The following is a 13,350-nucleotide window of genomic DNA, read 5'->3' on the forward strand; positions in this document are numbered from 1 at the left end:
TAGGTTCAAATATTCATCATTATTTACAATGATATTTCTCTTAAAGCAGCGGTTTAAATTCATTTTCTTCTCCTATAAATCTGCATGGATTTGAAATAAATGAAAATTATTTTTGACCTAACATAAATAGCTTCTCACATCTACATTTCTTATTAAAGAATTACACATTCAAGAGTTTCTTATGTTAAAAGAAAATTATTTGATTAATATGTTTGTAAGTTTTAAAATTTTTTAATAATAAAAAAGATATCTGGTAGTGGTCCTAAGAATGATTTACTCATATCACTTCTTTCATATCCAGTGTACACAATTAAATGTTTACGTAGGTATGCGCAGAATAAGATTAGTTTGTTTTGTAGCTTCCAATGGCTACCTACCATAATATTTTAAAAAATATATTATTAGGCCTAATCATAAATAGTTATATTCGAAATATTTTCCTTAGAAATAGGTGAAATTGTCCTAAATAGATTCAAAGGCTTGTCGTCAGGTTGTAATTATGTCTTACCACTTCATAAAATTCAATCATTTAACTGCAAGTTGATAAGGAATACCATGGGTGAAATATCTAATTCCTCATAGGCTGTCATAATGAAGACACTAAGATCGTATATCCTATTAATGACCTGCTATTTTAGCTTAAATTGGTTTAAACCATATGCATAATATGAAATTATCTTCGAAATAGCCATATGAGTGTTAATTATAGGTTACTTGAAATTATTTTTGATGATTATTATCTATTATTGACTCGTAAGTTTATTACCAAATTGCCAATACGTAATATAAGTCATTCCATATTTAAACATCATTACTACCATTGAATATAACCTTGATCCATATTTGCGTTACCTAACCATTCATTATTTAACCTTGTATGAAAATCTTTCCTTATACGTCTTCATATTTATCATAATTCAACAACTACTTTCTCTTATACAGCATTAATCCATAATCTCATATTCCCTTTCTCATATTTTCTTCATATATTTATACTGCATCACGTGCCGGTATTACTCGATTCTTCGTAACGCACATATAAATTCATTTCATAACTACTTGAAATAACACTTAATGGATCAACAACTAATCATATGCATAGCAATACGCAACTCACTTATCCATATATCTTCACTTTTAACCTATACTAGCTTAAAATTGGCAATAAGTCGTCAATATTTACGAATGCAGTAACCTACGACTTGATATAAACATGTATCATACTTCTTTTTCAAAAAACTCCCTATCTTTGGCATGGCTTATTGAGAATTAACTGAAATATTGCTAACGTAACACTTCACTGACATATATTCACTCTCCTACCTGAGGATGTATGTGAATCTTACAGAAGACTACCTATAACCTTCCTTAATGCATCAGTATTGAATCACTTGCATCGAAACTACGTATTGTTAAACATTTCACAAAGATATAACGACCAATTTGTTCCGAACATTATCAATCAACAACTATCTTCAAGAAAGAAAAACATAAATGATCTTAAAATAAATTGTGAAACTTATCTTATTCTGCATCTGCCTGTGGCCGGGGTAGTTGTTGTACTGCTACATCCTTCCTCGGGTACGTTCTTCTGTGGTCATCGGCTTGGTCATCTGGGAGTCTCGGTAATCGACCTCGTATTCACGGGTGATTTAAAGATAAAAGATAAAGAACATTGCGCCTTGCTTCTTTTAAGTGACTTACCTTCTACTTCTTCTGAATTTTACAGTACCTATCCCCGTTATTTTATATTGCCTATTCAACTGTTTTTATGTGGACTTGATCTTTAATTTCTGTCTTACCCATGCATTCTTTTGTGCGTTTTATTCGGCTGATGATGACCCAGATTGGGGTTAAACCGGTACCGCTTCTGCTTTTAATTAAATAGGAATGTAACTATACATTTCATATTTATTTGTATTGAATAGGTTGAACTACCTGATTTATTATATCAATTTAATTGTTCACTGGTGATGTCGGCTGGATTCCATCAGTCGTCAATCCCATCTTTGATTTAGCAAACCATTACGTCGATCTCGGGTGCATGCATGAAAAACACATTCAAAGACAATATTAATAACATCTTTCTCTTTGTACTATTACTTTGCTGTGTACAGTAAAATGTGACATCAATTTATCTGCTATAGTTTACTTTAAATGCTAGCGTTTTAAAATGCATTTCACTTTTCTTCCATGCAATCCCAATCTCCTCCTTCGTATTTCATTTAAAATCTCATACGTATGATATGCACGGAAACAAGTTCTTGTAATATCTTCAGTTTTTAGCGATAAATTTGATATTTTAGCTTCAGAATATGTCACCTTCTTATACGAGACTACTCATTTGATCTTCACGGCTGCTTATTTCAATTCATTGTTCTATTGTTCTCTCTGTTCACTTGAACAATTTCAAAATAGTACTTTTATCTCGGTCACTATGATTCCTATTGCTCGTATCATTTGACTTGTATTTTCTGCCGTTTGACATACAAACATTTTTGCGCTATTCACGGCAAATTACAACTTTTAAATTCCGTATTTTTAAATCAGAACAATGAAATGTCACAATATATAATAACAAAAATTAAGGTAACGATCTTCTTGTCACAATATGATGTCTTTAAGTTGACTTACGACCTCAGGCAAAGAAGTAAATCTGGAAATGATAGCCAGAATTGGGAGTGAATAAATATATAGAAAATAAATTAATGGAGAAACATTGTTTGAGTCTCACACCTAATGTCAGATGTACAAGCAGCACTGATGTGCTGGAGAAAGCAGGTAGGCCATGTAAACAGAGGAGTGGATAGGGAACCAGCACTGACTTGTTGTAGGAAGCAGGCACTATGAACAAAGGAGTAGATAGAGAGAGGTGGGTAGGGGAATGGGGAGGAGAGAAGGGGTGTCTAACATGGGGCTGAAGGATAAGGAAAGAAAGACTGCTGCTGAGAGGGGAATTTAAAGAGATTAGAAAAGAAAGAATTTGTTTTATCTGATGCATGGTTACTAAAGATAGGAATTAAAAGGTAAAGTAAAATGTTTGATTTTTCTGAAAATTCATTTAGATTGAAGTTAGGATTGAAAAACTGTCCCAGATGGATGAAACAATTTTCCATAATATTGAGCAGGGGGCCTTTTTGTATAACTTTAAGAATTTTCATGTCTTGGTGGATATTAGTGAACTTATGGTTAGTATCACTCATGTGCTGTCCCTTGGCCAAAAATCTGTTATATTTCAGAACGTTAACATGCCCTAAGTATCTTCTATGGAAGCTCTTACCTGTTTGACCGACATAAGATGCATTACAGTTTTTACAATTCAGTCTATAAACACCTGATTTGGTGAACTTATCGCTATGATTTATACAATTGGTATCGTGTAAAATATCTGTGGTTGTGTTACAAGTTTTGAAGGCTATTTTGAAGTTTAGCTTTTTAAACATGTTTGCGATATGGTGGACTTGTTTATTATTAAATGTACATACATACGTACATTATCATTATAGACCGTTATGTCTCTCAGCGTTCAGTCTGCAAGCTTCTGCGACTTTACTATCTGCTGCCACAACACTATCTGTTAACTAGTTCTGTGGACTCATTTAGTTCTATACCTCTTATCCTTAAATCGTTAGAAACTGAGCCTAACCATCGTCGTCTTGGTCTACCTCTACTTCTCTTACCCTCCATAACAGAGCCCATTATTCTCCTAGGTAACCTAGCCTCCTCCTTTCGCCTAGCATGACCCCTCCACCGAAGCCGGTTTATGTGTAAAGCTTCATCCATCAAGTTCATTCCTAACTTAGTCTTTATCTCCTCATTCAGAGTACCCTCCTGTCATTGTTCCCACCTGTTTGTACCATCAATCATTCTCTCTACTTTCATGTCCATTACTTCTAACATATGCATAAGATATAATAAGTCCACCCAACATTCGCTCCCGTAATGGGAAGTTGGTCTGAAAACAGACTGATGTAAAGATAGTTTCGTCCAGCAGCTGACTTCCTTCTTACATAATACTATTGATTGCAACTGCGAGCTCACTGCATTAGCTTTACTACACCTTGATTCAATCTCAGTTACTGGAAGAACACACAACTTAAATACTTGAAATTATCTACCTGTTACAGCTTTTTATCACCAATCTGACATTCGATTCTGTTAAATCTCTTACCTACTGACATCAATTTAGTCTTCGAAAAGCTAATTTTCATATCATACTCATTGCACCTATTTTCAAGTTCCAAGATATTAGACTGCAGGCTTTCGGCACAATCTGCCATTAAGACGAAGTCGTCAGCATAGGCGCCAGACTGCTTACTACATTTCCACCTAACGAATGCCTCCCTGCCTCTTTATATCTTTCAACAGATAATTCATGTACACTACGAACAGCAAAGGTGAAAGATTACAGCCTTGTTGAACCCTGTAAGTACCCTAAACCAACAACTCATTCCACCATCAATTCTCACTGCAGCCCAATTGTCAGCATAAATGGCTTTGATTGATTTTAATAACTACACTTGTTCCCATAGTCCCCCGGTATGGTGAACATCCTTTCCCTTTCTACCTGTCGTATGCTTTCTCTAGATCTACGAAATATAAATACAGCTGTCTATTCCTCTATTAACATTTTTCATTTACCTGGTGCACACTGAAAATCTGATCCTGACAGCTCATCTTTGGTCTGAAACCACACTGGTTTTCATCCAACTTTTTCTCAACCACTGAATGCACCCTCCCTTCCAAGATGCCAGTGAATACTTTGGCTGGTATACTAATCAATGAGATACCTCTATAGCTTGTTTCATTCCTACCTGTTCTCTCTCTTATAGATAGGGCAATTACTGCTTTTGTCCAGTCTGAAGGTACCTTACCAGCACTCGATGCTAATCTTACTACTCTGTGAAGCCATATCATCCCTGTCTTCCCACTATACTTCACCATTTCAGGTCTAATTTCATCTATTCCTCCTGCTTTATGACAATGGAATTTATTTACCATCCTTTCCACCATCATTTTTTTTCTCCTCCCCATGAGCTTGGTTGTTTGCAACACCACTGGGAGGATTTCCTTTTACGTTGAGAAGATTTTCAGAATATTCCCTCTACCTCTCCAGTGATTCCCTGGGATTGTTATGAGTTCACCTGATTGACCTAAAACAGTTTTAATTTCTTTTTTCCTGCCCATCCAAAGATTTATTACTAGCACACAACTCCAGCAATCTCTTCCCATCCCATTAGCTTCCATATCTTCCCCAAATTTACCAATCATACTTTCATATCCTTCTGTTCTATTTCCAACTCTCGCATTGAAATCGCCCATTATCACTATCCTATACTTGCGGTTGACTGTGACTACGATGTCACCCATAGCTTCATAAAACTTGTCAATTTCATCCTCATCTGCTCCCTCACATTGTGAATACACTGAGACAATTCTCATCCTAGCTCCTCCAACTGCCAAATCCACCCACATCATTCGCCGATTTACGTGCTTAACAGAAACTATGTTGCGTGCAAAGGTATTCCTGACAACAGCCCTTTCCCATACTCTGCCATTCCCTTTCTAACACCGTCAAGTACACTTTATAATCTCCTATCTCTTCCTTGTTATCTCCCCTTACCTGAATATCGCTTACTCCTAGCACATCCAGATGCATCCTCTTTGCTGACTCAGCCAATTCTTTCTTCTATAATTCCCATTAATATTGATAGCACTGGGCGCGTCGGCAATACGGTTAGGGGCACACAGCTTTGAGCTTGCGTCCAGGAGACGCTGGATTCGAATCCCACTGTTGGCAGCCTTAAAGATGGTTTTCCGTTGTTTCCCATTTTCACACCAGGGCAAATGCTGGGGCCGTACCTTAATTAAGGCCACGGCCGCTTCCATCCAACTCCTAGGCCTTTCCTATCCCATCATTGGCATAAGACCTATCTGTGTCGGTGCGACGTAAAGCCACTTTACAAAGGTGGAAAAATGGGAGTATCCTCCTAATTCAATACTTCATATATTCCATCATTAGACGGAGTAAACACATTCAAACATGTTTCGGCTCGTTTGAGCCATCTTCAGTGAAAAATGAGAGTGGTTGATATTATTTACATAATACAAGTTAAAGAATGCCAAAAAACATAATGAAGGAACAAATGAAAAAACAAACAAGAGAGAGCCTAGACGGAAACAAAATTAGCACAAATATATTATATTTACATCAATATGTGGAGCAAAAAGCAACTCACTGTGACATAATTCAGTGAAACAGGTGTTAATAAAAACAATAATTGAAACTAAAAACTATGAGTTTGCAGCCTCACCATGTGCAACTATTGTTCATTTCCATCTGTATCATTTATTTTTCATTCCTTTTTTTTTTTTTTCTTAGGTTAGCACAGTTTTTAGTTTAGCACCCGTACTCCAGATAAGTTCTTATCTGGAGTACGGGTGCTCATTCAGTTGTACTAATTGGCGCCGTATATTTTTATATACGTAATTGGCTTCCCGCAGCCGTGACAGGTTCTGGACCTTCGAAACGTTCTCCACTCTACTTTGGTGTTTGGCCGCAGCGCGTGACCTTGAGTGTGCCGCGCTGGTCACCGGAAGCTGGCGGCTTTCTACTACAGATCTGTTCGTCTGCGAATTCAAGCCTTTTTGATCTTCGTATGTTGATTAGTAGTGTTGTGACTTTATGCAGGACAGAATGTGGTGTCGTGTCTTTGTGCCTAACAGAGTGTGGAACTGACCTCCAACATTCATAAACATTTTATATGTTTTTATGGCTGATGATGACCTAGACTAAGGTCGAAACCGGTCCCATTTAAATAGAAATGTGATTGCTACGTTTCTTTCCTTTGAGTATTGAATAGGTTGAACCTCCTTTCCAGTTATTTAATTTTTAACATCATATTTTCACCTATTCAATACATTACAAGAAGTTGGCATTCACTTTAAAACATTATTCAGATGAGACATGTTTCGCCTCTCACTGTGAGGCATCTTCAGTCATTATCAAAGACCTTATTATTTTACCAGGCATCTGGTTAAAGATATTCAAAAATGTGTTTGATGATTATAAGAGAGGTAAGATTCACGTTAGTTATAAACATGTTCATGAAGTAACTAAAAATCAAATATTTTGATAAAAACATATGTAGTTCTTTGTTGAATAGGACTTGTTTGATTCTACTATAGTAAGAGAAGGTGGCTTGAAGCCGTAGTCGTTAATAGATGTCTAATAGATAGTGGAAGGCATAAAATATCAGTTCTATGAGAATATACATTACATTCAAATGATACTAAAAACTAGTGGATTCAAAGGTAGTACATATAAAATGTTCAATGAAATAACTATAGATCTAATAAAATGATAAACACATATGTAGTTCTTTGTTAATTAGGACGTCGTAAGATTGTACGGCTTAAAGCCGTAGTCATTAATAGATGTCTAATACATAGTGGAAGGCATATGAAATCAGTTCAATGAGAATATATAATACAAACAATTGATACATAAAAACTGGTAGATTCATAAGAGGTACATTTAAAAATGAAGGCGTCATGTGACTATAAAAGACAGTTGATGGCTTAAAACCGTAGTCAAAGTTTGAAATGTAGGTCAAATGACTGCTAAATATATGGTAAAAAGATATAAGTCAAAATATACAGCTTAGTATAAAAAATATGAAGGAAAAACATTCCAATTGCTTGACAAAAGTTACTTGACGTTGGCATGCGTATGTCCATGATATTTATTGGTCAACATTTCGTAGGTTATTTTAGATTTATTCGGCAAGATTGCGTTGACAAGAAGTTCACCAGATGTTTATAGTTGGCCTAATTTGTAAAAAGAAAGTTGCAGAGATGATGATGGGTGGAAATTCTCAACGTTGGTATGGTTTTTTTGACGTGAAGGTTGGAGAGCTGTTGTGTTCTTCTTCGATGACAATATATTTTATAAAACGTTGATTGTAAATAATTTATACTATTGAAGAGTATTATGGAAGTTTGATGAAGCTGTTGAATTATTGTTGTTATAGAGTGGTTCTGAAATGAAGAAAAAACTGTAGTCAATTTTGACGAAAATGAAAGAAAACATGGGAAGGTTTTGTTTAAGTGTTGTTAGTGAGAAAATGTTGGTGCTTACCTATGGCGTTGTAGGCCCATTTAACAAGCTGTGTGAGGCGCTATTAGGATACTAATGGTCACTAACGGTTTTTACTCCTTGTGTTGTACGTATGTCGTCTGGCTAGAGGGGGGTGGGTAGGAGGGGGCAGAGTTGTAGGCTTGTGATTCCTGAACGTGAGGCTGTTGTGAATGGTAGGGGAAGCGGAGGGGCGTGTATCATTTATTGGTTTATGAATGGCGTGTGGAGGGGAATTACGTAAGATGGGAGGGGGAGGGGGGTATGATGTATTTGTTGACGTAGGGGTGTTTGTTTGATACTGTTTTGAAAATATTAAACTTTTTGTCTTGAAGGTTTACATTATTGAATAATGTTACTATTTGGTCATATAAAGGGCTTCTATTGTCTATTGGATCATTTAAATTCTTATTAGCATTGAATTTTTGGTCCAAAAATATGTATAAATTTTCGAATTCGGTCATAAGTCTACCTTTTTTTTTTTTTTTTTTTTAAATTTGAAGGTCCTGTTCAATTGTGGTAAAGTTGTGCCCCGTTTCTTTCATGTGATTGCTCATTGCTGAGTGTTTATTATGTTTCTGAGCATTGAAATGTTCTGTGTACCTAGTTATGAAGCTTCTTCCTGTTTGTCCGATGTATGAGCTGAGGCACTCATTACATTTTAATCTATAGATACCGGAGCCTGAGTATTTATTATTTTCTGAATTTATTGTATTATGGTTGAAGAACATTTTTTGGTTTGAATTTTGAGTTTTGAAAGCTATTTTGATCTCTTGATTTTTTAAGGTGTTGGTTACTTGGTGTATGATTGGGTTGGTGTATGTAAAGGTTGCGAACTTTGATTTTTCATTTTTTATTGGGAAGAGGTTTGTGGATAGTTTCAATTTAACTTTATTGATTAGTTTGTCTATGATAGAGGGATTATATCCATTAAAAGTGGCTATTTCTTTTATTGTATTTATTTCTTTTTTTAAATTGGTCGCTGAAAGGGGAATTTTTAGAGCTCTGTACACCATACTATAAAATGAGGACTGTTTGTGTGATTGTGGATGAAGGGAACTTTGTTTAATAGTTATAGGTGTGAATGAGGGTTTTCTGTAAATTTGGAAATCAAACTTATTAGAAGTTCTTGTTATTGTGATGTCAAGAAAATTAATTGATTTGTGGTTCTCGTCCTCTTTAGTGAATTTAATATTGTTATCCAGATTATTTAAATAAGTTAATATGTTTTCACTATTGTTGAGGTTTTTGTCAATTATTACTAGTGTGTCATCAACATAGCGTAGCCAGAGATTTAATCCATTGATGTTATTTATTATTTTGCTGTTTTCGAGGTTTTCCATATAAATTTCAGCAAGTATTCCGGATAAAGGGTCTCCCATGGCCAGGCCTTCCTGTTTGTATATTTTATTGTTGAAAGTGAAAAAGTTGTTTTGTAAGACGAAGTTTAGTACTTTTAAGAATTCTTCTATTTCTATTTTGCTTAAATTGCTACGTTTGGAAAGATTGTTTTTTATTATTTCTATAGTTTTTTAGCGGGAATGTTTGAATACATGTTAATAACGTCGAAAGAGCACAATGTGTGATTAGGTTTTAAGTTAAATTTTTTTAGAGTTTCACGTAGTTCTTTCTTTTGAGTATTGAATAGGTTGAACCTCCTTTCCAGTTATTTAATTTTTAACATCCATCACTATGACAATGAGACTATTAGAACCAATATCGTACTCCCAGGAGAGGAATGGCCTTTCAGCACCTAAAGTCCTAAGTCTCAGTACAAGGCACCAAAGACAAACACAAATGGATGGACAGATATGACGCAGCTCATTATAGACTTTTCAAAATATTACTCAGTCCACAGGACCTCATAATCGAGCAAACTGGGTAAAGACACGAAACCAGAAACGAACGGAAAGAAAACTTAAAAAATGTCACTACATATTTTCATGACAAATTTAGAATAAGTAACACAATCTTGATGCCCTACAAAGCAACAACAGATATAACTGAATTCAATAGCTCAGAATAATGATACCGAAATAAAAATTTAAAGAAAATCTTCCCATTATGTAATTTACAGTAACATAGGACACTGTTTTCCATCTAGTCACCTAATACTGGACCAAAGATTACAGAAGAATCTCATATCAGATGCACACCAGATTTCAAATATGTCATGAGCACAAGTGCAAATCCGTAGTCTGTCAAAATTTGCCATTACGGTCTCACCTGAAGCTGGTCTATGAATATGGTGAGGACGTTCCACCAAGTCCTCATAGAACCCTTCCTAGCAAGTATAGGAATTCACGGGTAAATAAAAATATGTGACAAGCAAACAGACACTTACATGATGGAAACGCTCAATAGAAGAACTAGGAACATTTTCATGTTGATTCAGAGACCCCATGATCTCCTATCTGATTGAAAAATTCAGTAACTGGCCGGGAACCACCCCAAATAGTCCCATACCTACCTGGAAACAAACCCGGATACAGTAAAAGATCGAAACACCACACAATACATAACCACAAGTTTAGATATACACTGAGCCAAAACACGACCTAAAAAATTATTTTAAAAGATCACACACGAAGAATAATGCCAAATAAAACACCACAGGTGACCAGAAAGTAAATTTGAAAATAATTAGTCGAAATACCAACTTCATAAAACAGAAAAACCTCAACAGAATGACGAAAAATTACGAACATTAACCTAAAAATTTGTTGCTGAAAATTTACGAAAACAGATATTTCTGAAAGAACTAATATAACTGCGTGCTAAAAATTAACATGAACACGATGATTAGTACGACAATCCACACTGCAATTTACATCATCTGGAAGAAGAACAAGAAAATTACGATACGAGTAAATTTATAAGATGGAAAATGCGCCCAGACTCGGAATAGGTCAAGTAATCAGCTGTCTCCCAAGTAGATATGTATTTCAGCTGTTGGAGAGACAGCATGCAGTCAGACAAGGAAGTGCAGCACTTAGAAAAAATTAATGACATAGCTTAAAGCAACAGGTAATCACAGATGTTACGATCGAAATACACGGATCGAAGAAACTAAGTTAATGAACACACATTGAAATTTATAACCAAAGACTTAAATCAAAACAGACACACGCATTTTGATGATATAAGTTAAGGAAATACGTTGTCAGCAGAAGGCTTGCTACAAGTAGAACTTAATGAATATTGACACTGAGACTTTGTTATAGACAGTGGCTTACCATTTCCTCCAACAGTTCAGCCAATTGCAGGTTACGAATAGCAAAACAGATTTCTGCATAGATGGACAAATGCCTTCTCAGAGACAATAGGCAGCTCTCGGGGTATGAATCTTGAACTGAAACAAAGGTCATGAAAAACAAATAAACAGAGATTAGGAACAAATAACAATTACAATCTATATATATAAAAATCATGTCATGAATTAAATAATACTTTTCTCAGATTCGCCACCACGTGACAAACCACTTGAAATACAAAATTTTGAAATTTAGCTGAGAATAATCGCCACAGGCTCCCTTTCTTACACAACCACGTTCTGCTACCAACATAGCACCTATTGGTACCAAAGAAGCACCTAAGGTCATCATGTACACAAAATAATAATACATACATATCCCATGTCGTTCCATCTTAAGCGAAGGGTCGGCGAATGAGGCTTCTCCACCACCGACGGTCTCTGAACTTCTCTCCTTCTTCGATGCTTTCCAAAGTATGTCCTCGCTGTTGAATGTCAATCTTCACTATGAAATGAAATGAAATGTCGTATGGCTTTTAGTGCCGGGATATCCCAGGAGGGGTTCGGCTCGCCAGGTGCAGGTCTTTCTATGTGACGCCCGTAGGCGACCTGCGTGTCGTGATGAGGATGAAGTGATGATGATGGCAACACATACACCCAGCCCCCGTGCCATTGGAATTAACCAATTAAGGTTAAAATCCCCGACCCAGCCGGGAATAGAACCCAGGACCCTGTGAACCGAAGGTCAGTACGCTGACCGTTCAGCCAACGAGTCGGACAATCTTCACCATGTCCTTGTACCTGAACAAAATAATAATAATGTTAATAAAATAATAATAATAATAATAATAATAATAATAATAATAATAAAATGAAAATAGAAAATATGAAATTAAAAAAAAAAATTGTCAAGTTCGCATTGCGACGATATTAATCTTACAGGTCTAACAACGACAGTTACGGAAGGATAAGGAATGTGGAAGGAACCCTAATGAGGCCATGAGATCGTATCTCGTTGTGGGGAAATGGAAGCACGCATAACCATCCTTAAACTCAAATGTATTAAATACCTAAAGTACAATATTACATCGAAAATGAGGTCAGCTAACAAAAAGTAAATAAAACTTAACACAGAATATAAATACATACTGTACCAGTAAAATAGTCCGACTTTATCGATTAATTTTAAAGTTAGCACGAAGTAGGTCTCAGGGCAATTCTGGGTGGTTTCTAGGTAGGGCATGGTACAGGAGGTAGGGTCCTATGTACAACAAAGTTTTTAGACAGATTGAATAATAGTTTTTTATTCAGAAAATGCATAGCTGTCTTCAACATCGCCCTTTTGATGACCCGTGCTCCCAGTTCACGAGGCTGAACTGGACTGGAACACATTCTGCAGGTTGTCAATATTACGTTGAGTTCAGGCCGGAACACCCAGGTTGGTTTGATGTGGGTTTGAGTCTCGAACTTTTGACGTTCTGGACAATTTAAAGATAAAAATTTCTTTGTTCCGTATTGAAAGTATTAACGTTAAAAATTAAATAATTGAAAAAGAGGTTCAACCTATTCAATACATAAAAGAAAGGAATGTAGTGATTACATTCTTATTTAATAGTGATTAGAAATGGGATCGGTTTCGACCCTAGTCCAGGTCATTGTCAGCCGTTCAAAACATAAAAAACAAGAAAAACAATGCATATGAAAAAGAATAAGTGAACTCTGGATCGGTATAAGATGTAATATAAATTGATGATGGGGGTAGAAATTGTGAGTCACTTAAAATAAAACAGTACGTAATATTATGAAAGGTAGTACGGCACACGCAATGATAAGTAAAGTCACTCAATGTTTATGAATAGTGGAGAACGGTCAAATGGGTCAGTTTTTACACTCTGTCAGGTACAAAGTCACAACACTATCGAACAACATATGAAGATCCATAAATATTTTGAAGTCGCAG

General features: G+C 35.7%; 1 protein-coding gene across 5 annotated transcripts in view; it reads left to right on the plus strand.

The window, feature by feature from the left end:
- Positions 1-13,350, plus strand: part of Noc3 (Nucleolar complex protein 3) — a 504,473-nt gene that overhangs the window by 243,950 nt on the left and 247,173 nt on the right. The window lies entirely within an intron of this gene.

This window comes from Anabrus simplex, chromosome 7 (assembly GCF_040414725.1).
Source record: "Anabrus simplex isolate iqAnaSimp1 chromosome 7, ASM4041472v1, whole genome shotgun sequence".
Classification (NCBI taxonomy): Eukaryota; Metazoa; Arthropoda; class Insecta; order Orthoptera; family Tettigoniidae; genus Anabrus; species Anabrus simplex.